The 24,581-nt window shown below is 41.6% G+C and overlaps 1 long non-coding RNA gene across 1 annotated transcript; it reads right to left on the bottom strand.

Moving 5' to 3' along the window:
• Positions 1 to 476: 476 nt before the first annotated feature.
• Positions 477 to 24,413, bottom strand: LOC120551780. Its single transcript, XR_005637918.1, has 3 exons — positions 24,329 to 24,413; positions 15,972 to 16,164; positions 477 to 611 (listed from the first exon to the last, which is right to left on the bottom strand). It is a non-coding gene; the product is annotated as an uncharacterized LOC120551780 (long non-coding RNA).
• Between the last annotated feature and the right edge of the window lie 168 nt (positions 24,414 to 24,581).

The following is a 24,581-nucleotide window of genomic DNA, read 5'->3' as shown; positions in this document are numbered from 1 at the left end:
AATCTCTGGTATAAATAGATCAGGCCTAAGATATAGCCTAATTATAGACATTTTTTTTTTTTTTAGCTTGAATTGATTTATTTAATGAAAGTATGCTAGATTAATTACTGTGTATGTTATTAACAATGGCCAATGTTATGTAAAAAAGATACACAAAACAATTTATTTCATCAATTAGTTTTTATCAGAAGTTATCTCATGACACTTTTCATATACAGCAGTGCTGTGTCTCTATATACTTCCGTTAGTACACTTACATGTAGTACACTGTGTACACTATGTACTCACTTGTGTAGTATGAACATTTTGACAGGATAGTGATAAATTGCAGCTGGGTAGAGCGTTACTGCCACCTATTGTCACCCTGAAAAATACATTGGATTGTTTTCTTACTATCTGACTACAGTATAGTTGTACTTATTGAAAAAAACACACATATAAATTTGTCCGCCATTTTCACAAGTTTGAAAATCCGTTGGTGGTCCCGTAGCTTCCGCTCCGTAGCAAAGATGGCGACTGTTGAGGGCGAGTAGTGTCCAGCGTTCCACACTCAACTTTTTGACCGTTTTCAGTGCAGCATCCGGTTAGTCGTAGTGCTGCATTTGGCCATACTACATCAGTGTGAACACACAATGAAAAGAGCAAGCGTAAGTACAGAAGTGTGCAATTTGAGACACAGCACAGGTCTAGGCCACACTCTTTAATTTACAGAGACTCAACATTCCCTCATCAGCAACAGCAGCAAGGAAAACTCCCCTTTTAATGAGATGAAACCTCGAACAGACCTGGGCTGTGGGGAGCACAGAGACAGAGCAATGAATGTACAGTTAGTCACTCCACCAACTCCTGAGGGAAATATCTGTCTCTCTTTAGCTGCTAAATGCTCCACTTTGTTCACCATCTGTCTGTCGCTGCTGAGAAGGTAGTGTACATGGGCTTTACATGGGCTGCACAATATTGGAAATAATAAATCATTCTTGAATGCTGCGGTGATTTTGTAGAGGAGTGCATTTACATAGAAAATAATATACTTCTCTTATGTGAACCATTCTTTGTTGAACTTTAATGCTTAACAAACACCAAAGCAAGTAAGCCTGTGACTACTCTTCTGAAGTGATTTTAGAGAGGGAAATGAGGTATTTAAATACACTGGTTGATTGACATGACACCATTGTATTCATGTAATACTATCAATCCAGGAGAAAGTCAATGGTATTAATAATGTATACACGTTGCTTCCTCTAAATTTCAGGTTGTGGTCGACTAGCGGGGCCTGCTTTGTTTGTTTGATAAATTGATCATCATAACAACGTTAGTTGGGACAGACGCCTTGATTCTTAAGGCTAACTATATTAGCTTTAGCCTCGCTGGAAGCAGCTTTCTGGCAACTCTGCGGTGAAAAATGGCCGGGAGAAGTCGTGATCTTGTTGCATTTATCAGGTAATTTTTTTGTTCTTTGCAGCGAACATAAACCACTGACTACTGTAGCTTCACTACCCATGGAAAAGCATGTGCACCACTGTCTGCGGCAGCTTCCGCTTACGGTACTTTTCTACACACGGAGAGCCTCACTTCCCTCACGTCGGACTAACGTTACATCACATCCACACGTTGCCCACATGGCCACCTGTCTTAAAGGGGAAGGCTCGGCCCGTAACAATCATGTAAAAGGAGAACGGTGAAAGTTTACTTTTCTATCATGCAGCAAAAACGTTGTAGCGTTAACATTGCAAGTTCTTCGATGTCGATGTGACTATCGCTCATGCGTACTTCGCGATGTAGATGATGAAACAAAATATCGTGCAGCCCTAAGCTGAGCTGATACTAAAGCGTAGAGTTGAAACACTGCAGACCACTGATTGGTCAGAGAGAACCGTCACTAGCATGACATGGGACATCCTGAACAAATCTGCTATTTTTAAATAGCCAAGCTACCATCAACAGGGGCCATCATTTTTTTTATTAACTCAACCCTGTTTAAAAAAAAAGAAAATGGCAGCTGCAAAACTGCACCGTCGGCCTTCGTCGGCCTGTTTTTGGGGCCAATTCATGTGATTGGCTGTTCAGCTTGGAACCAAGAGTGAGGAAAACAAATAAACGACTGTGACTGGCACACCAGGGGCCTGTTTCACAAAAGCAGAATATCTAAATCCAGGATAACTGATAAAGCGAGGCTTGACCTAGTCTAATCTGTGCATCCTGGCTTGGTGCGTTTCACGAAGGCCAAGCCAGGCTGAGGAGGAGCGACTAGGTCGAGCCAGGCTGAAGTAATTCAGATAGATGCGCGTCCACGGCTTTCCTCAAAAGACCGCGAGGTCGATCACAGATTTAGTGATGCCAAAATGGAGAATACGTATTGTTCATACTTTATACAGAGTGAGCAGCAGCTTCTTGTGGAAGTATGATGACGTGAAACACATGATTTGTATAAAAAGAAAAGAAACACGGCCGCTGTAATGAAACAGCGAGAAAAAGCGCAGCAGACGATCACGGACCGACTGAATGTGTAAGCAGCCTAAACATAACTAACCACTCTGAATTGAAACCGTCATAATCATACCATTCAAGGATTAGGCTACTAATCATTTTCACAAATTAACAGTTGTACTCTTTGCTTTGAAATTTACCATCAAGATCAATTTTCTACAACGCTAAAATATGATGCGTAAATATCTCTTTCACTCTGTTCCTCCCTCCCTCTCTCTCTCTCTCTCTCTCTCTCTCTCTCTCTCATGGGCTAAAATATAAATTTCCTAAGTCATATTAACTTCCACTGCTCGCTTTTAATGCAAAGTGTAGCATACAACTGTTAGTTTTTGCAAATGACAGTGACTCATTGAATGGTTTCAGTTAAGAGCAGTAGTTCATAAATGGATATTCAGTCCATCCAGTCGGTCCGCTATTATCTGCCACGGTTTTTCTCGCGTTTTTTTTTATTTTTTATAGAGGACGAGTTTCTTTCTCTACATATTATATGCCTTGCTCCCTCATATACTGTATGGACATAGAAAATAAAGACACTGAAGAAATTGGACTAAAATCTAGAAACTATAAAGATAATTAAGTGATAAATTCCATGCACACTGTAAACATGAATGGAACAGAGTATATTCATCAGTTATTTCCCCCCAGCAAAAAAGTTCAAAAACCATTGAGTTGTCCTCTACCTGTTGTTATATGAATGTACAGTAGCCTACATCACTAGATAGTTACTGGTCCAGTGAACTAAGACTATAATTTGGGAGGATTGTACAATAAGAATATGTTCTTAAAATTGTTCAATCCTCCCAAATTATAGTCCCAGTTTACTGGACAACACAAATTGTGTGCTAAGAATTCCAAATACAATGCACATGAAAGAGGAATAAACACGATCCTTATTGTTAAAGAATAATAAAAAAATTAATTCTCAACTAAAATAATTCAAGGTAAATTGGTCAACTATAGAAATGTACAGCATTGTATATATTGCCCTTAGTAACAGACTTCATTTGAAACACATTTTAAATTTTATCAGCCTTTTCTAATCATCTCAAAAACTGCCATAATATATTCATCAAACTTCTAACAACAATATGAACATCAGTCTTCATACAGCAATATAACAGTAACAATGACTGTCACATGAATAATTATAAAAAAAATAATGGTCACAACTTTAACTAATAACTTTTCTTAAATGAACAGCAATATGCTGTATTTTAATCCAGGCTGATAATAACAATAGGGTAAAACCAGTGCTGGGTGAACAGAAAAGGTTCCAGGATTAAATAAATCCTGGCTGTTAGCCTGGTCAGGAGCAGGCTAGCTGCACAGAATAAATCTCCATGGTGATTTATGTGCCTCCGCTTTTGTGAAACCGAGTCAAGGCTAAATTGAGCCAGGATAACTGGGAAATCCCGGCTTAATCCCTTATCCTGGTTTTGTGAAACAGGCCCCAGCTCCTTTCATTTTTCATCTCATCTGATTAATCCAATACAAAAAGAACTGTCAAAACTTGTCAAAAATTATGTTTGAATGTTGCTTCTCAAAAACAGGTTTGAACTATTATATCGGAATAATTATTTTTGCACATTATGTCCATAAGATGGCAAACGTTGCCTACAACGAGATATACATTACTACTTGTTTAGGCATATTTATTCTAACAATAACATGTCTTATAAAAGATCTCTACATACACATTACAAATTAAATTAACGTTAATAAACTAATATCCTATACCGTGATATTTAATATAAAGACCGTAATAGACTCTCTCTCTCTCTCTGCCCCCTCTGCACTGCTAAACAACCCCCCCCCCCTCAGCAAACTAGCCGGCCAGCCTCTAAATTAGCAAAATGTAACAACTTCATGTTTAATTCACATACTCTTGTCACATCATAGGAAAGCACATTGCTATCGCCAGATAAGTGACAATTTAGTTTGGCAAATTTTCTATAACCAGTGTATGATGAAGGCATGTTCGGTGGGTAAAATTAGCAAGCTAACGTTAGCTAACGAGCCAGCACCCAGCCGTTCGTTCACTCCGCTCCAACTGTAGGGAGACTTCTTTGGTGAGGGAATGGATGACAGCCCGGGAGAGGCACAGTCCAGTTAGCCATCTCCTGGTACCGCTGTCTTCCCAGCGGGGAGTGAAGCAGAAGGACCGTAGGCTCTGTTCGGTTCTGCCACTGCTAGAGCAAACGCTGTTTGTTGTGGATATCATAGCAAAGGTATCTGGTTTCCCTTGTTGTATGACGAATAGATAACCGCTGCTTGCTGGTATGGGGAGTTATTTCCTTGTACGCATGTGCAAAACGTACATGGTACTTGGCCGTCGTCTGTGTGGTGTGTTCCAGTGCTAATTTTTGGCCCAGACAAAGGTGACGAGGGCCGACGAGAGGTGATGCCACAGGTGGCGGTGGTTGGTGGCCATCGGCTTGGTGTGTCTTAATAGGGCCTTAATACGCAGATACGCAAACTGCCAAAAAATGGCCCGATTATTGGTCTATCCCTACTTTACAGAACAATCCTATGTTTATTAAGCTAGTATCCACTCCACTCCAACCACTCATGTAATTAAACTCCATGCCTTCTCTTTTCTGGCGTTGTCCTTATAATATATGTGATGTCTGTTACATGTTGTTACACCTCCAAGATGAATCTCACGTCGTCCATGTAGAAGAGACGTACACGGTATTGGGGGGGGTATTTCTTTTTGTAAATTGACTGGATGGTCTCGTGGTTTCACTTCCTGCCCGGCAGCTCACGTGAAAATAAACCTGGCGCGTATCTTTAGCAAAGCGGACGACAACAACATCAGCAAGAGTAGTTTTTAACATGTGCATGCGAGTCTGATCAATGCACACAAAAACACTTTGTTATATGATATACCAAACCTCAGGGCATTGAAAGAGATGAAAACAAGCCAAATCAAATTCTTCAGAAATGATGCCTAAGAGCCATTTGCAGCACATACTTGTTTTTCTCCGCTCTTCCTCTAAAAGCTGAGTGAAGAGGAGCTCACTCACCCTCCACTTTGGGGCTTAACATTTTGATTGACTGCTTATGAAGAGATGCTGGTGCTGCAGGGTCGTTATTGAGCGTGCACAGTTCACTTAGTTTGTCTTTAGCATGCAGGGGGATTCCAATAAAGTCAAGTATGCTGATAAACCCTTGATTAGGGTACTGTCTCATTACTATGTCCTCTTTCTGCTCTAGGACATTTGGTGGCTCTTCAACTCACTCCTGCTCATATTTTCTTTTTATTATAACCACACATTACGATCAGAGCCCTGCTTTCTGTCACGTAGCCTCGGTAAAATTTGATAATAATACAAATTGTTCCACAGGCAATACAGTAAATTTGCTTTTAAAGACACAGAGGAAGTCGAGCTGCAGAGAGTTTATGAACTGCAGAGACCTGGTCACCTTGGCAGTGTGGGATAACTTTGGAAACGCTTGCTTTACAAATCAAGACTGAAGAGATTGCATTATAGTGTAGAATCAATCAGAAAAGACATGTAGCACAGAAACACTTCATCTGTGCCAGGAAGAGGCACGATTGGAGAGTAAACCTTCTTCACTTCCCTTTGAACAACTTCTGGAAGTAAAGGAGCTGGAACTGTGTTTAATAATTGAGAGTTGGAAGGTAATTGAAGACATAGATCAATAATATCTAGGGGGTTGCTCTCATTACGGAGATACCGAGACACCTCCAAAAGTTGTAGCTTAATGATGATGAATCTGGAAAGAAAGGCAGAAAGAAAGACAGACGAAGGAGGAGGAGAAAGGTAGCACTGTGATCTAAAAATTTAACAAATGAGGCCCATTTCCCATCCCTGTCTGTCTCCTTAGAGCCTCATATCAAACCTTTGGTTGTGTCAGGTGGTTTGGCCGCTTCACATTTCAAATTGTCAGAGCTTTGTCCTTAGAAATGGGGATCTTTCCAGGGAGCCTGACGGCTTCCTGAGCCCTGATTTCCCAGAGGATTGGCAGTCTCGACACGCATGGGTGTCTGTGAGCGTTTAAACAGTCAGGCCCCCACCCCACCCACACATCCAAGCTCCCAAACGGCACCCAGCTCCCTATTACAGCCTCTTCTATCTTCTCATCCACTCTCTCTTTCCTGTTTCTCCTCCCCTGTCAAGCCCGCTTTGTTTCTGCTTCACCTGTTGGCGATGTAAAAAAGGGATTCGCTTTTAAGGAACTCGCGGGATTAAACAGAGTAATTTCATTAAATGTTTACACTGCCTTAGACACAAGTGAGGGATGTGGAGTCAATGAAGCCGTGGTTTCAAATCAGAGATGGTATCTTTTCCCTACCTGGGGTGGAAATTGGAGGGTTGCATTTCAACTAATAGAGTATATTTCTACCTGTTTATCCCTGAGGGGCTCAGTATGGACAGGCAGGGCTGCTATTCTCTCACACACACACACACACACACACACACACACACACACACACACACACACACACACACACACACACACACACACACACGCATGCACACACACACACACACACACACATACACACACTTTTGTATGTGTGAGTGAAATACATTCCTTATAGTCTCACAGCCTAACCTCTGCCTTGCACCGCCACATCGAGCCTACCGAACCATGAACTTAAACTCATGTCCGAACCTAAAACTCTATTTTGAAGCTCTCGGTGTAGGTAATTACAATTATTACAATCCAATACGATAAGGTACAATTATTATCAAGTAGGTTTTATTCTCCATATCATTTTGCATTAGTTATCGTATTTTCATGTGAAGCACTTAGTGCATATCATTTCCTTTTTGTTAAGCACTTTGAGCTGTATTTCAGGTGTTTCACAAATAAGATTGGAAGTGAATAAAAAAATATGGTTGTCACATTGAAAATGGTTGCTCAGCTCACCCTCGTGTCCACATATTCATCCACATGAATAACAGTATGATTGTAAGAAAATAACTTACATTTATGCAAGATAAGCAGAACGGTTAGGCCTGCAAATGTACTACTGTACATATCATCACAAATTTTGTTTGAATATGTGTGGTCCTCCATGTTTCCTTCTTCAAACTTGCCAAGAAGCTATGATACCCATTAGCAGCATTAGCAGCACCTGTGAGTTTATCATGTGACAGCGAAAACGTGAAAGGCTGAGCAGTATGTCCTGTATGTCCGTTACCGGCTAACGTATTTCAAGATGCCGCATTAATATAGAGTGTCTACCCCAGTTCATGCAAATGCAAATGTAAAATTTCAAGCCAAAAGGAATACTTGGAATTGATGGTGGAGGTAAATATTCATGAAAAAGGACAAGTAACAAACGGGCAACACAGATTTTGATAATGAACAACTGAACACGTTACACACTGGACCTTTACGTTTCAAACATTAACAAAACAATAAAATGTCTCATACCCCTTTTTCTTGAATGACAGACTTCTGTGTTATGGTTAATATTCTGATTATGAACAGCTGAAAGGCACTGCGTAGCTTTAAAGGACAAATCCGGTGCAAAATTAACCTAGGGGTTAATAACACAGGTGTACCGAGTTGACTGTTCTCTGGGATTTGTTTTCATGCTAATTGAATGTGACCAGTTTTATTGCCAGCCAGTCGAACAACGAAAACCGTGCAACCAGTAACCAGTAACATAGCTCAAGCACTGCGTTCGTCGTTCGACTGGTCGTGACTGCTTTCCCAAGATGGCGCCCCCTGTATACCTGAACGGTACTGTCTTTCTAAACTATCTTTTTAATAAACTGTCTGTACGCTTGCAAAGTTCTCAATGCTTCGGTTTATTTGTAGGGACCCTCATTATGCTACCATGGAAGTGTGGTGCTATTTTGAGCCTTGTTTAGTGGTATAGAAATAGCGATTTCTTTTTACTTTACCCTTGCCCTGACAACTAGCGTTATAAGCTAATTAGCAGTTTGCAATAAAACTGGTCACATTCGTGTGTGTGTGTGTGTGTGCATGTGATTGCGTGTGTGTGTGTGTGTGTGTGTGAATGGCAGCTTTGCCTGTCCATACTGAGCCCCTCAGGGATTCATCAGTACACGTTATTAACCCCTAGGTTCATTTTACGCTGGATTTGTCCTTTAAATGTTCCTTTAAAAGGAATTTTAGGATGTCATTATCTCCTTTCCTTTGGTAAAGGATGGTCCAATGTATCCTCTGCTAAAGGAGATAAGAAAGGAAGAATTCCACCAGAGCCACATTAATTTTTTAAACTGAAACGGGGGTGCGTTGAACACTTTTTTGTTTGTGCAAGCGCTCTGCTTTTTTATTTACAGACTTGTCTCTGCTGATTGGGTATCACCTGGGACACAGCCACCAAACGAGAGAAAACATATCTCAAGGCCGTTGCACGCCGTTCCGAGGAAACATGTCGTTCAACACGGAAACTGTAGCAACACCATTTTGAGATTGAACGTGCCCCAGCTCTTATGATGGCTGCAACTGAGATACATCTGCATCATTTCACTCCATTAGGAACCTTCCTAAGCAAAAAGGACAATTGGACCGCAGACCATGTGTATGTTGTAGTTGTGTACATCTCTGTGTAACTACTAGACTGAGCTTTTCAATGCCCTTACGGAGGTTGGTTATTGGACCTTATCAAACCTCATGCCATTACTGCTCTGTTTGGCATTCCTTTGTTGCCATTGCCTAGGCTCTAAGAAGATCTTTTGTAACATTATTGGCTAGACATTGAATACTAATAACATCCAACACCATGATTTCACACTGGGGATAAAATTTAAAGATTGTTTTTTGGGGGCTTTTCCCTTTATTTGAAAGTGGATAAATATGAAAGGGGGAGAGAGATGGGGGATGACACGCAGCAAAGGGCAGCAGGTCGGATTCAAACCCTGCACCGCTGTAGGACTCAGCCAACATGGGGCGAACGCTCTTACTGGGAGAGCTAGAGGCCGCCCCGTCTTTCAAGAAATTAAAAAAGATGAGACCAATCTTAGTTACTTTATTTTTTTGTGCTTTTATATTTTTACACATTTTCGTTGCAAAAAAGTTACATATATCTTAGCAGAAAGTTAAAAAATGTTGCGTTTACTCCACACAAGAGCAGCCATTTCCCCCTGTTGCCATGGGAACGTTATGAAGTGACGTAATTACGCAACGTGAACATCGAAAAGCAGGATGTTGCAAGTTCCCGAAATTTTTACAAGTTCCCGCAATTTCATCGCATAAAATTGCATAAATATCCTGCATATTCCATCACATTTTTTAAGAAAACGTGCCGTATAATCATACTGCACCGTGTATAATAACAATAATTAATAATTAATTTGACTAGTCTTAAGTCTAAAATATGTTTGACAACTAAAAATAAGTAAAAATCCAAATTGCTTTTGCATTCTCTGTCTTCTCATCTGAACCTTTTTTTCTTTTATTCCCTCGTACAAACACACACCTCCAGATAACATGCAGTCATCCAGGGCCACTGTCTTTGAGGTTAAAGGTCATCTCCCATCAGCTGTTGTCCTGAAAGACCTCCAAGGACAGCACTGTCTGTTTATAGTCACAGTCCTTTGCGCATCCACTCCACTTTAACACAGCCCAGGAAAGTGACTGGGAAAGTGGTGACGCCAATGAAATCTCTCCCCCTCAACTCCCATCCTCCTGTCTGAGTGGCTATTGTCTTCACCCCGGTCATATAAATCAGACGGTGTGCGAGAGCGGAGGAGGATTAAAAGAAGAAGAGGGAGGGAGGGACAGAGGAAGATGGAGTGGAGGAGAAAAAAAGAGAAACGGGTCTTATGGCCAAACTGTCCTCTTCAAGGTGGTCACGGTGATTGGGTTAGCGTGAGGAGGATGGGAAATGTCCAGTCTGCAGCGTGTGTCATCTGTTCCAAAGCAAATTTTATTTCTGGAGCCCTCGAGCCCTCCTATTCCTTACAGCTCTTAAAGGAACACATTACAAGAATTTCAACACAATCTCATGGTGAAATATACATGACCATGTTTCATAGCTTTGCATCATTTTGTCTGGATCTCCCTTCAGTGAAGAACTGCCAACACATCACTAAGAATCTCATTACTGAGGCCATTTTTAGTGAACTGTATTTCAGGTTTTTCTTCCGCTCATCATTCGGTGTTTATGTCCAGGGGTGTAGTCAGGGACGGACTGCGGCTAAAAAACAGCCCTGGACTTTCTCCCAAATAGGCCCATCATCCGGCCATTCACCCCCTAGCTGCGCGACAGACACTAGCCAGGATGTCTTGATACTATGCCAAAATACTGTAGCCTATCAGACAAGGTATTCGCAGCAAGTAATATCTCTAAATCAATGATGATAATTGGGGTTGTGTTTTTTAATGAAGCCTTCAAATAAAAACAAAAAAATTTACAATGCCATTACATCTGCATTGAAAATAAAATAAAAAAACAGAAACCCCGAATTACACAAACTAGTACAGAGTATTACCGACAACACTTTCAGAGATAAAGTAGGCTACTTGCTGTACCTGAACATGGGGATTAGATATTCTGTAGGCCTATACCAAAACTACACTGAGAGTGTTAGTTACTATATACTATAAATTATAACTATTCAAATATAATGTAAGCAAATTTAATGTTGGGGAAGTTGAGAAGGGCACTATTCTCAGCAACTCTGTGTATTATGAGGTCATTGTCAAGGGACATGAGGATGGCCTTCTCTGTGGCCATTAACATGAATGTTTCCAGGTGTTCCTGAGAATTTCTGCTCCTTAAGCAATTCTTAAAGTGATGGTTCGGAGTAATTTCACCCTAGGGTCCTTTGCACCATGACCTCGAGCCAAACACCCCCCCCCAGAAGCTTTTTTCACCTGGGTTGAACATTGGACGAGTTAGCGTTATCAGCTGAATAGCTTAGCACAGGGGCTAATGGATCCAAAGTGTCTCTTAACATTACCCCACTAATAATGCCCGAAATGATACCAAACTTCTACACTAGTCCAAATAGGTTATGTACTCATAAAACGATGGATTGGAAAGTTTGTAAGTACACCAGAAGTTTATGTAAATAACACTTGCCTGCTGGCTTCTGCTCTCTGCTGTTGTTGTTGCTGCTGTAAGACGAGTGCTTAGGGCCGTCTACAAATTACAACACCGAAAAAGATGCAACAAAAATATTTATTAATTTAACTTATTTTTTAAAGTAAGTGCTGTAGTATAACTAGCAGGAGACAAGTTATAATTGAGGTAAGTTTGGAGACATTACCTTATTTAATCATTAAATTAATAAATATTTTTGTTGCATCTCTTTTCTGTGTTGTAATTTGTAGATGGCCCTAAGCACTCTTACTGCCCGGTAGCAGTAGCAGCAGCAGCAGAGATGAGAAGCCAACAGGCAAGTGTTATTTACATAAACTTCTGGTGTAGTTACAAACTTTACAATCCATTGTTTTATGAGTACATAACCTATTTGTACTAGTGTAGAAGTTTGGTATCATTTCGGGCATTATTAGTGGAGTAATGTACAAGAGACACTCTCGGATCCATTAGCACCTGCACTAAGCTGTTCGACCCAGGTGAAAAAAGCTTCTGGGGGGGTTGTTTGGCTCTAGGTCATGGTGCAAATAGGGTGAAATTACTCCGAACCATAAATGACTAGGCCCTATCAATTTTGTTTGTGAAGCTTTCACAAACAACCACCAGGTTCCACAATAGTAAACGCAAATATGAAAGACAAGGAAAAACTGCACTCTGATGGAAGACAGACAAAGTGCAAGCTAGGATTTTTTGGTTAAACTTTTGGTTAAATTTGGTGAATGATTTAGCCCCCTTCCCTGTTTGTTAGCACGTTTAGAGTGGTACCAATGCATGCCTGATGTTTTCCCATTTAATTCAATACCATAGTCTTCATCCTAGCAGCAAAAGTGAGATCACTACAACCTCTCATATACAACCAAGTGAAATCGCGGTAAACCCGCGATTCATTTCTAACGTGTTTAATGTTTCAAATTAACCTAACAGAAATTATTAAACACGTTAAGTTTGACAGCACTAAATGCCACGATCATTTTCATAATCATGATACACACCCATGTTGATAGCTGACTATGCAATTCGCTAAGATAGAGATAAAGGCAGCCTATTATAATGTGTCCTGCTCCTGGCACTTACCAGTACCTCTTGCTGATGTGAAATTATCTCTGCTGCCTTTCCCTCATCATGTCTCTCTGTGAGCTTTTTGCATTTTGCTGCCCTCTTTTCTTTGAATTTTTCCCATCCACCTTTCTCCTTACGTTTTCCACAAGCCATTGTCACGTCTAATGACGTAGGCCTATAGACTGGGTAAACCCAGCCCGATCTCCCAGCGATTTGATTTCTGCAGTCTTAATACATCCATGCCTGCAGTAGGCCTACTCTTCTTCCTCAGTTTTTTTTTTTTTTTACACGTAGCATATAAGTGATCGTATTAGCGCCCCCTGCTGTTGGCTGTTAATATCGCTTTATTAGACTTTTTTGTGCTGACGGCTGTCGGTTGGACGGCCGTTCTGGACTTTTCCCGAACGCACAGATTGTCAGTCCGTCCCTGGGTGTAGTGGTAAAAAAGAGGTGGGTAAACTAAATTCTGTGATCAGGTGGACCATGACACGGTCAGCGGTAAGGTGGGCCACGGCCTACCGGTGTATGTGTATCCTGATGACATCACTATAGGCTATCATTTGATGGTACCAAGGGTATCACTGGTTGTTCCCTCATAGGTCACACAATCACTATTCAATTCATACATTAATTCTCTCTCGTATTGTCCTGTCTCTGTTTCTTCATTCTCTGTTTGTCTTACCTCTTTTCCTCCTCTTTCCTCATCTCCTTTCTCTATCTCCCTCCTCTCTATATCTCCTCTCTCTGTGCTCTCTGCATCATTGTCTATCTCACCTCTGTCTGTAAAATGAAGTTAAAATGGAGAAAAGACAGCTTAGCACACCACTTCCTGTCAGGTAGCCGGTCACATTATAAGGCCTATAGGTTAACCCTTTCAGACAAACCATTAAAATAAATTATTTAGCATGCATTCAATGTTTAGGTATCCAGTCTGAATGCTATAGCCTATCTACAACTTTAAGTTAATTGACTTAATACTGTCTCTGTGCCAGTACCATTTCGAGAAGGGCAAGGGGGAGGGGGGACTCCCCAGTCAATCATTTCAAATGGTAGCCAGTCAGAGTAAACTAGCCCAGTTATTTCTTTATTATGTCTGGGATTTGAAGCCATGTCGCATAAATTAGTTGTGAAGACATTGTACTCTAGATTGTGTTTTATTGGTGAGCTAATTATGATAAATTAAACTCTATTTCAGGCTACACCGCAAACGTGTTATTATAACATTAAATACCTGACAAGCAAAGGGAGCTTGTTGTCACTAACTTTCAGTGGCTTAAATTCCAGAGAATGCATGAAATTACACACAGTTATTTATCTGACAATATATCCTGAATTGTACTTGTTAACAATTGTAACATGGGCTAATGGGAAAAGATAGAGACGACTTGCAACTTCGTATCTGAAAGGGGTAACCTAATCAACGCCGTGGCTTGTTGAGTCAGTGGCATGAATCTACCATGAACCAAATTAACCTCAAAAACAGGAAGTTTAGTGATGTTTTCTGAGCTCGCTCACTTTGGGCTTGTAGCCGAGGCTGTTTGCTGGCATCAGGAGGAGGGCTGCTGTCTTGACGGTGCTTAAAAAACTGGCAGATATCCATTTTTAAAATCCATTCATTACATGAGACGCAATATAGTGTAGGCTAGTGACTGAATAATCTTTTTTTTTAAGATTATTTTCTGGGCATTTTAGGCCTTTATTTTGACAGGACAACTGAAGACATGAAAGTGGAGAGAGAAGGGGAATGACATGCAGCAAAGGGCCATAGGTAGGAGTCGAACTGCATCAAGGCTGCTGCATCAAGGAGTAAACCTCTACATATATGTGCCTGCTCTACCAACTGAGCTAATCCGGCCATGACTGACAAATCTTTGATGCAGTCTGCTGCTTCCTGCTGGAGACGCAAGAAATTGGTCAACACTGACAGTCCCATAATGCAGCGCAATATGGATAGACTTCGTTTTAGGTTTAACAACCAATGAAACTAATAACGAACAATATGAAACTAAAATGACATAAGCTTAATTTAGAATGGCTTAGGAACGATAGGCTATTTAGAGGTGGATAAACGCTATTTAGAGGTGCATAAACACAATTTAGAGGTGGGTAAACGCTATTTCCGAATTTCGGGAGGTGCGTAAACGGAGTTTACATGCGTTTAGCCTCCACTACATCCCTGTTTATGTCCGCACGTGTTGTAATGCACCGGTGGGATCTGTTCCGTGTGACAGCAAACAGATGGCTGTCATTCCTACTCTTGGTTGTCTTTCACGTGAGAGTAGGTGTGATCTATATGTGATGGATGCACCAACCGACCAATTTCAAAGATTAGTCACTTAAACTCAAATGCATGGGACAAAAGGTCCAGGTTGAAAATTATTGAAATTACCCTTACTAACTTACGTACGCAACTTAAGTTACGTAACAACCATTCTTACTTCAACCAAAACCATGATCTTTTCCTAAACCTAACCAAGTAGTTCATTTAACACATTACGTGCCACCACCACGTAATGCGGTGTTCTTTGTTTCAAATGCTGACGTGTCGATGCAGCGGGCTACAGATTGAGAAAGCTGCTCCCTGGAAGGAAGAGTGTGAAGGAAAGAGAGCAAGACTAAGAGAAAAATGGGTGCCGGTGGCAGGTTTGTGAGAAAGAAGATGGGGACAAGATGAGATTCCCCCTTATCTTTTATGGCAGATACAGTTTGTGGATTCCTATCTCAGCTGGCAGAGAGGCATTTGAGGCCAACTTCATCTAGACTGATTATCTATTTGACAACATTTCTCACCAATTCCCCTTTTCAAAGCCCTGTGAGGTGTGGGAATATTGACTTCCACTCCTACAGAATGTAAAGTTGGATTCCAAATTGCCCCTCCAGGCATGACTCTGTATCTAAATCAGCCGAGTATTTAAAGATCGAACCTACACACAACTGCTTAAGCAAAAATGGCTGCAGGTGGTAAAGGTGTGCTTGTGGCTCTCCAGGTATATGTACTGTATTTCTGGTAATTATTTTAAAACCAGATGGCCAGTGCTTGATGCATTTTTCGAGTGCTAAAGCGGATCCTGATCCTTTTAACCAGCAAACTGATCCTTAAAGACCTGGCCGTCTTAACAAACATTTCAAACCCCCTGTGGTAAAACTCCAGCGAAACCACACGCTGATCAGCGTGATCTGTCTCTTATTATCCGGAGATATTCATCAATGCCCCGGCCCAGTTCATACAAATGGCTAGAACTGCTGCTATTCCACGGAAATGATAGAAGAAAGAACTTCTACCTGAGAAGTTACAGCCAGGTGCAAAACCACACTCTTCTTGACACGCTCCTTCAACAGCGTGTCAATATCGGATAACGGGCAAACTAACCTGGCTGGTTGTCAATGCTGTTCCGGTGCTGTGGGAGCCCAGTGTGGAATGCTCCGTTTGTTAGTAGGTCGGGAATCTGGAGTGTCGGCATGTGAAATCGGGTGGCAACCACAGGTGGCTGTGTGGAGCAGCGCTGCGCCAGCGCGGTGGCTGGAGGCTGGCATGTTTCCAGAGCTGCCAGTGGATGGTGCAGCTGCGATGACAACAAACCACAGTCACATCCCGTCCACAGCAAGTAACAAGATAATGCCTGTTTCTATAACAATGCCACAAAATGATGAGAGCCGCGCCATAGATGACTGATCAATCAACATAGAAACTAATGAGCAGCGCCCTACTATGCCATGGACTACTACAGCTACTATTTCTGGTCATTGTTCCATTATCTTTATTGTGACTATTATTGCCACTGTTCATCACACCCCCAAACCGGCACCGTCGGACACCGCCTACCAAGAGCCTGGGTCTGTCCGAGGTTTCTCCCTAAAAGGAAGTTTTTCTCATCACCGAGGTTTCTTCCTAAAATAAGTTTTTCCTCGCCACCGTCGCACTAAATACTTGCTCTTGGGAGAATTACTGAAATTGTTGGGTCTTTATAGAGTGTGGTCTAGACCTACTCTATCTGTAAAGTGTCCTGAGATAACTCTTGTTATGATTTGATACTATAAATAAAATTTAATTGAATCTGTATGACTGTCAACAGATGCCACAGGAAACTGCTAAATCCAGCAATCACAAAAAAAACGGAAAAGGAAAGTGTTTCAGACAGTTAATAACTAGGATCTAGGATCCTAAAGCAAAGCCAAAAGGTATATTATGTGGACATCTAAACATACGCAGCATCAAGTTGAAAAGTGACCAAGTCCAACATCTTCTTATTGAATCTAATCTTGATTTTCCCTGCCTGTCAGAAACCTGGCTACATGAATATTCACCCTCAGCAGTTGTATCAGTACCAGTTTATAATATCTAGAGAAGGGACAGATTGGGCTCAAAGGGAGGGGGGGGTTATTATATATGTCAAAAATATTTTAATGGTCATGAAATCCATGTATCAAATGAAAATGGACTGGAATTTCTTGGTCTAAATGTAACTTTGTCGTCACAAATGTCATTTGTCCTCATAGCTATTTACAGACCCCCTTCATCAAAAATTGATTTTTATGAAAAACTTGATAATGTGTTGAAAGAATGCAACTTTAAGAAAGAGGTAATCATCATGGGTGACCTAAATATAAACTGGGAGGATAAACAAAATAGGAAAAATCTGAAAAAGGTTATGGATGGGATTGATTTCACTCGGCTAATCCAAGGGCCCATAAGAATAACTAATTCCACCAGTACACAAATTGATTTAGTTTTTAGCAATAGACCTGAGAGAATCTTAAAATCGTTTAATATGCTAACAGGACTGTCTTATCATAACTTGATTACAGTGTCCAGGAAGCTAAACAACAAACGATTTAAACTCTTGGTTGCAACAGAATCTTATAGAATTCCAAGGAATGAGCAAAATAATTTCCAAACCTCAATCCAACAGGTAAATTGGAATGAGTTGATATTCCAGAATAATCTGGAACAAGATTGTCTAACATTTTCAAGCAAAATACAGGAAATTATCTCAAAATGTACCCATAAGATTAAACATAGGGCCAAAAATAACTCCCTTGTTACATTTTCAAACTCATGAAGAAGCGTGATCTTGCTCTAAAAAATGTAATCAAAACAAAATTCAATCACGACAAGTATCACCACATAATGTTAAGAAACAAGGAAGTGAAGGAAATTAAAAAGCTGACTTGGCAAGGAGAACTTTATGATTGACAGTATCAAAAATACTGTCAATCATAAAGTTCTCCTTGCCATGTTATCCAAATTTAATTTATGTGATGGTGCAATGACATGGGTAGAATCTTATTTAACAAACAGGTCTCAGTCAGTTTCCATTGATAATCATAGATCGAAGTTGGTGCAGTTACTGGTGTCCCACAAAGATCCATTCTTGGTCCGCTCTTGTTCAGCATATATATTAACGACTGTTTGTCCTGAGGTTGAAACCATAATGTACGCAGATGATACTGTTTAATTTGTACATGGCAGATCCAAAGCAGACGTTGCAGCTAAGCTCACTAGATCCATGGCTCAGGTTACAACATGGTTACAAGAGTGCTGCCTGCAACTAAATGTCTCTAAAACAGTTAGCATGTTCTTTTGCAAAACCAATAGATCCACAAGTGATCATCACATAATGGTTGAGGGTGCAAAATTACAGGTTGTGAGTGAATTTAAATATCTTGGGGTGCTAATTTACACGAACCTCTCCTTTAAGTCACATGTGAAAAAACAATCAAGTTAAAGGGGTGATAGAATGCAAAACCGATTTTACCCTGTCATAGTTGAATAACGACAGTTCGGTGGGTAAATAGGACATACATAGAAGCTCAAAGTCCCACTGACACCCCTTTACTATGAAAATTTCATATTTTGAAACTGCCGCTGAAAACGGGCGAATCCCAACAAAGCTGGAAGTTGACGTCAACCTCCCAAAAACCGGAACCTTTGTCAGCCCATGGGTGTATTAAGAGAACGGTCACGCCCCAACATTTACATAGGCTACACAACTGACCTGAGATCAGGTAGTCTTCAGAATCTAGGTCGCGCATATCTCTGCTATTCCATTACAAAATTCACTTCTGAAACTTTTTTATGCAAGAAATCAACTATGTAAGGCTCAAATATGGGCCACTTTACGAAAATGGATGGCTAATTGCAAATTTTGTCCAACTGTGTGTCGGAATTCAGCTGCCGGTGCTGCCTGTGTTGCTGCCTCGCCGCCCGACCTGCCTTCCTTCACACACCCCGGCCTGCTCTGAGGTACTTGGAGCTCCTTCACGACTGGCAGCCCACAGCACTCCATACCCGCGCAAAGTCACCGGTTTTTGGATAATGGACTACTAAACGCTGGTGCTCTGACAGAGCTCCAGGGCTTGCAGCTCCCCTCTTCCTGCTACTAATGCTATGCGGTGTGTGTGGTGAGAGCACGGTCAGCGAGCTTGTTACGCCAGCAATCTGTTACCACAGGTTCCAGTTAATCTTTTAATGTGTGTAATTATAATGTGTTAAGTTATTTAAACAAACTATTGGGGAAATAAACACCGCTTGTCCGCGAAGTCTTATTGATATAGCCTGCGGGCTGGATGTAGCTCTATCAATGAGAGCTAGCTAGCCTCCTCTTAGAATTTCTCTCGGAATTCACAAATATTCATTATCTTGAAATCGGACACCGTTGTTAGCTTTATAAAACCTTTAGGGAGATGTTGTATAAGTGGCGTGACGAAATTCAAACTGTAAATATACTCAAATTAAGGCGAAAAGGAAGCTAACTATCCGTGATTTGTAGCTAGGATTGAAGGGACAGTCACAGCTAACGAAACACCTAGTCTTCACAAATATTCATTAACTTGAAATCGGACACCGTTGTTAGCTTTATAAGACATATAGTTAGATTTTGTGTATAGTGGCGTGACCGAAATTCAAACTGTAAATATAATCGAATTAAGGCGAAAGGAAGCTAGCTAACTATCCGTGGTTTGTAGCTACACATAGCTAAGATTGAAGGGACAGTCGCAGCTAACGGAACACCTAGTTTTCACAAATATTCATTAAATTGAAATCGGACACCGTTGTTAGCTTTATAAGACATATATTTAGATGTTGTGTAAGTGGCGTGTAAAATTCAAACTCTAAATATAATCGAATTAAAGCGAAAAGGAAGCTAACTATCCGTGGTTTGTAGCTACACATAGCTAGGATTGAAGGGACAGTCGCGAACGAAACACACCCTAGTTTTCACAAATATTCATTAAATTGAAATCGGACACCGTTGTTGCGTTTATAAGACATATAGTTAGATGTTGTGTAAGTGGCGTGGCGAGAATTCAAACTGTAAATATAATCGAATTAAAGGCGAAAAGGAAGCTAACTATCCGTGGTTTGTAGCTACACATAGCTAGGATTGAAGGGACAGTCACAGCTAACAAAACACTTTGTCTTCACAAATATTCATTAACTTGAAATTGGACACCGTTGTTAGATTTATAAGACCTTTAATTAGATTTTGTATAAGTGGTACTGTGTAACATGTGGTAACAGATTGCTGGTGTAACAAGCTCGCTGCGGGCCCTCACTCTCACACAACAGGCCATTTAGCTAGCAGGAAGAGGGGAGTTGAAGGCCCTGGAGCTCTGTCAGGGCAGCGGTGTTGGTAGTCCCTGCTGTGGGCTGCAGCCGTGACCGAGCTCCAAGTACCTCATAGCAGGCCGGGGTCTGTGAAGGAAGGCAGGCGGGGCGAAGAGGCAGCACCGGCCGGCTGAACTCCGACACACAGTCTTACCAAATTTGCAATTAGCCATCAATTTTCGTAAAACGCCCATATTTGAGCCATATTTAGCTTTATATAGTTGATTTCTCGCTTAAAAAAATATCAGAAGTGAATTTAATAACGAAATAGCCCGATAAACAATGTATAACTTTGCAGTGTCTGAAATATGAGAGTCTCCCATGTGTTTCTATGTAGTTTGCTCAAACCAATCAGCGCGTAGCTCATTCTGAATATTCATCAGCATACCATATTTGGAAGAAAAGCTCTTGTTCCAAATAGAGCCATATTCACAGGGTAGTTAAGGGCCTAATAAAATATCATTCGGGCAATTTTCAGCCCAACCAATGTTACATACCCCATTAGGAGACCTTAAGGAACAGTGTAAAATACCCTATATAATCATTCTATCACCCCTTTAAATATTGCTAATTTTTGTTCCATCAGAAATCACATGTCTACAGAGGCTGCCAAAATGTTTTTACATTCTATGATTTTCACCCATCTGAATTATTGTTTGACAAGCTGGTCCCAGGCCAACCACAGCACACTGAAACCACTCTAAGCGAAACTATAATACTAGCAAACTAAGCGTTTCCATCACTGCTTAATTTTAAAGAAGTACCATCTTTTAAGCTGGGAAGACCTAATGAAATATGTAAACGTATGCTTGGTATATAAAGTCACTCACAACCTAGCTCCACCGCCACTTGTTGCCTACATCAACAGAAGATCAGATACTGTTCGAGTCACAAGGGAATCCTCAAGAGGAGACTGTGTTATTAAAGTTCTTTTAGTCAGTCAGCCTGGTCCATCAGAGGGTCAAGAGAGTGGAATTCAATCCCAAACCTCCTAGTTTAATACTGCTTTTATTGTTCTTAACGGCTGTGTCTATTCTAATTTTTATTTAATTTTTTTTGTTTTATTGTATATCTTTCTGCTTTTGTGTTGTGTCTTGTGCTAAGTTCTGTGTTGTCTTCCCTTTTGTCTCTGTATTTTAAAAAGCCTTTTTTAACATCGAGGGCAGGGGACTACAGATGAAAAATAGCCTTTTGGCTAATTCTGGCTTTTTTAACCCATGGGAAATCATGTGTTTTATTCATTTGCACTGTCCCCTTTCATAAAATAAACTGAACTAAAAAAAACAGTAGTGTATCAATTACACATCACTAATTAACATGGCGTATCCTGTTTCTTTAACATCTTATAGTGCAGTGGTTCCCAACCTTTTTTCCTTGGCACCCCCCCTACTCATGTCTAAGAAAAGCTGAGCCCCCCCCGAAACCGAAGTTGAGGTAACTCTCGAGATAGAGCCTTACTTTCTTTTTTGATACAGAGGAGTTATCAGCACTGTTACGTTTCTCCGCCATGTTTCGTTCATAAAATAGTGATGCCTTGGAGGCAGGAAAAACGAGGATACAACAAAATATATAGTTTTCATACAGACTTTTGTATACATTATATATTCTAGTGTATTATCATAATTTATTTAACATGTGCAAATATTTTTTTTTTTACCTCAACCTCAAACCAGATAAAGACTCGCGCCCCCCCTGTGATCTTTAACGCCCCCCCTGGGGGTGCCCGGACCCCAGGTTGGGAACCACTGTTCTAGTGCACGGGGAGCTGTCATTGTATTCACTGCTTCTTAAAGGTCCCATGACATGCTGCTTTTTGGATGCTTTTATATAGGCCTCAGTGGTCCCCTAATACTGTATCTGAAGTCTCTTTCCCGAAATTCAGCCTTGGTGCACAATTACAGCCACTAGAGCCAGTCCCATAATGAGCTTTCCTCAGAATGTGCCATTTCTGTGTCTGTAGCTTTAAATGCTATTGAAGAGGAGAGAGGGGGGGCAAGGTGGAGGGTGGGGGTGTGGCTTTGACCAACTGCCACTTTGCTTGTTTGCAAGCCATGATGTCTCTCTCTTTCTCATGGGTGAAGCAGAGAAAGGGGAGGTAACCTTGCTCCTTATGACCTCATAAGGAGTAGATTCCAGATCGGCCCATCTGAGCTTTCATTTTCTCAAAGGCAGAGCAGGATACCCAGGGCTCGGTTTACACCTATCACCATTTCTAGCCACTGGGGGACCATAGGCAGGCTGGGGGAACTCATATTAATGTTAAAAAAAATCATAAAGTGAAATGTTCATGCCATGGGACCTTTAACTTGACATTGTTTTGGCTTCTGCTACTTTTTTGGAAACTTGTTTTTAGTTTTGGGTTCTGGCTAGCTAGATTTGCTGTCGACCTTGTTATCTGCCTGGAAACATTCCCTGCACGATTGCTGTTTCGCTGGATGTAAGCAGCTATATTACCTCCTTCCACCTGCCGCCTCAGCTAATTGTAGCAGCTACTCCTGCTGCTTCTGCTGCTGCTGCTGCTTGAGGCTCTGCCAACAGTTCCCACTGCCGAATCTCTCCATCTCTGGCCAGCACTGCCACTTCTACTGAGAGCTCTTCTCCGGGCAGCCCCTTGCTGCCCCAGTGCGTTCAGCACTTTGTTGGCTGGGACGTTGCCTCTTTAGCTAGCTAGCAACTAGCACAGCACTAAAATCCACTGCTTGATCACCCTATGAGTTTTGTTCCGGACAGCATCTCAGCTGTCTCTGTGCGGTTAGCCCCTGTTGGCTGCGGCCGCCGTCTCTCAGTTAGCCAGCAGCTAGGCAGTTACCACTGTGCCAAGCATCCTCCCCAGCTTTCATGATGCTAAGATTCTCCACCTCTCAACTCCTCAAACTTTGCATCCTCACCGCTCCACCTCTGTGCATGACACCCATCATGAACCTTCAGCTGTTGCGTTGACCCAGTTACATCCACAGAGGATCCTGGCAAAACTTTCTTCACTCGGGGTCGGAACATTTCATCCCAACCATACGGTCATGCAGGCTAAGTCACAGCTCTATTGAATCATCAACACGTGCACTCTACCTACCTACGACCCCTGGCCAAAGCAAACCAGCCAACTCAGAATTAACCACATCTCAAATTCGCACTCTTCAACACAAAATCCCTAAATAACAAGTCCTGAGTGAATGTATTACAGACACTTTCAACACCACCAACCATTCCATCCTACTCACACGGCTCCAGCACGTCGGCTTAATTGGCACCGCACTATCCTGGTTTCACTCAAACCTCTTTGAAAGACATAAATACATCTCCATTAACAACTGCAAATCTGCCCCAGTCATCCACAGAGTCCTACAGGGTTCAGTGTTTGGTTCCCTTCTCTTCATCCTGTATACATCCTTCCTTTGGGACAGATCCTCTGCCGTCATGGCCACCTTTTCAAATGCTACGACGACAACACTCAACTCTTTCTTCCTCCAAAACCATCATCCCAGCCACTCACTCTACCCTTATCACCTCCCTTGCAGACATTAAGTCGTGGATGCAACAGAACTTCCTCAAACTGAACTGCAATTAATCTGAAATCCTGACACTGACCCTTCTTACTCAACATCGACGGCTACATCGTCACCCCCTCCACCTAGGTCCACAACCTCGGAATCACCCTTGATCCTACCCTTTTGTTCCTACCACATGTTAACCAGTTTACAAAATTCGCCTTCTTCTACCTCAAAGACATTGCCCGCCTCCGGCCCTCCCTGCCCTCTGCCGCTGCCGAAAAACTTATCCATGCCCTCATAACCTCCAGACTTGACTACTGCAATAGCATCCTCTATGGTTCACCCAACAAGATCCATAAACTCCAATATGTCTAAAACTCTGCCGCCAGCATGCTCACTGGCACTGAGAGAGCAGAGACCACATCACACCTGTCCTCCAAGACGTCCACTGGCTCCTGGTGTTGAACACCGGATCCATTTCAAAATTCTACACACACACACACACACACACACACACACACAAAACACACAAACACACACACACACACACACACACACACACACACACACACACACACACACACACACACACACACACACACACACACACACTGATCTGCAGACACCAACCTGCTGCAAACCATCCGGACCAAGCGCCAAACCAGGGGCAACAGGGCCTTTGCAGCTGCTGTCCCGTCCCTCTGGAACACCCTCGCCTACCACATCCGAGAGGCCAACACCCTGCCCATCTATGAAAAGGCCCCTGAAAATCCAATATAAATATAATGTATTTTTAATATTATTTTTAATATATAATACTATTATGATTATTATCATTATTATCATCTCATGTATAACCTGCCTGGAACAGTCTGTGATTGAG

This window comes from Perca fluviatilis, chromosome 21 (assembly GCF_010015445.1).
Source record: "Perca fluviatilis chromosome 21, GENO_Pfluv_1.0, whole genome shotgun sequence".
Taxonomy (NCBI): domain Eukaryota; kingdom Metazoa; phylum Chordata; class Actinopteri; order Perciformes; family Percidae; genus Perca; species Perca fluviatilis.
Note: the sequence above shows the minus strand (reverse complement) of the source record. Positions and strands in the feature narration are given on the sequence as shown.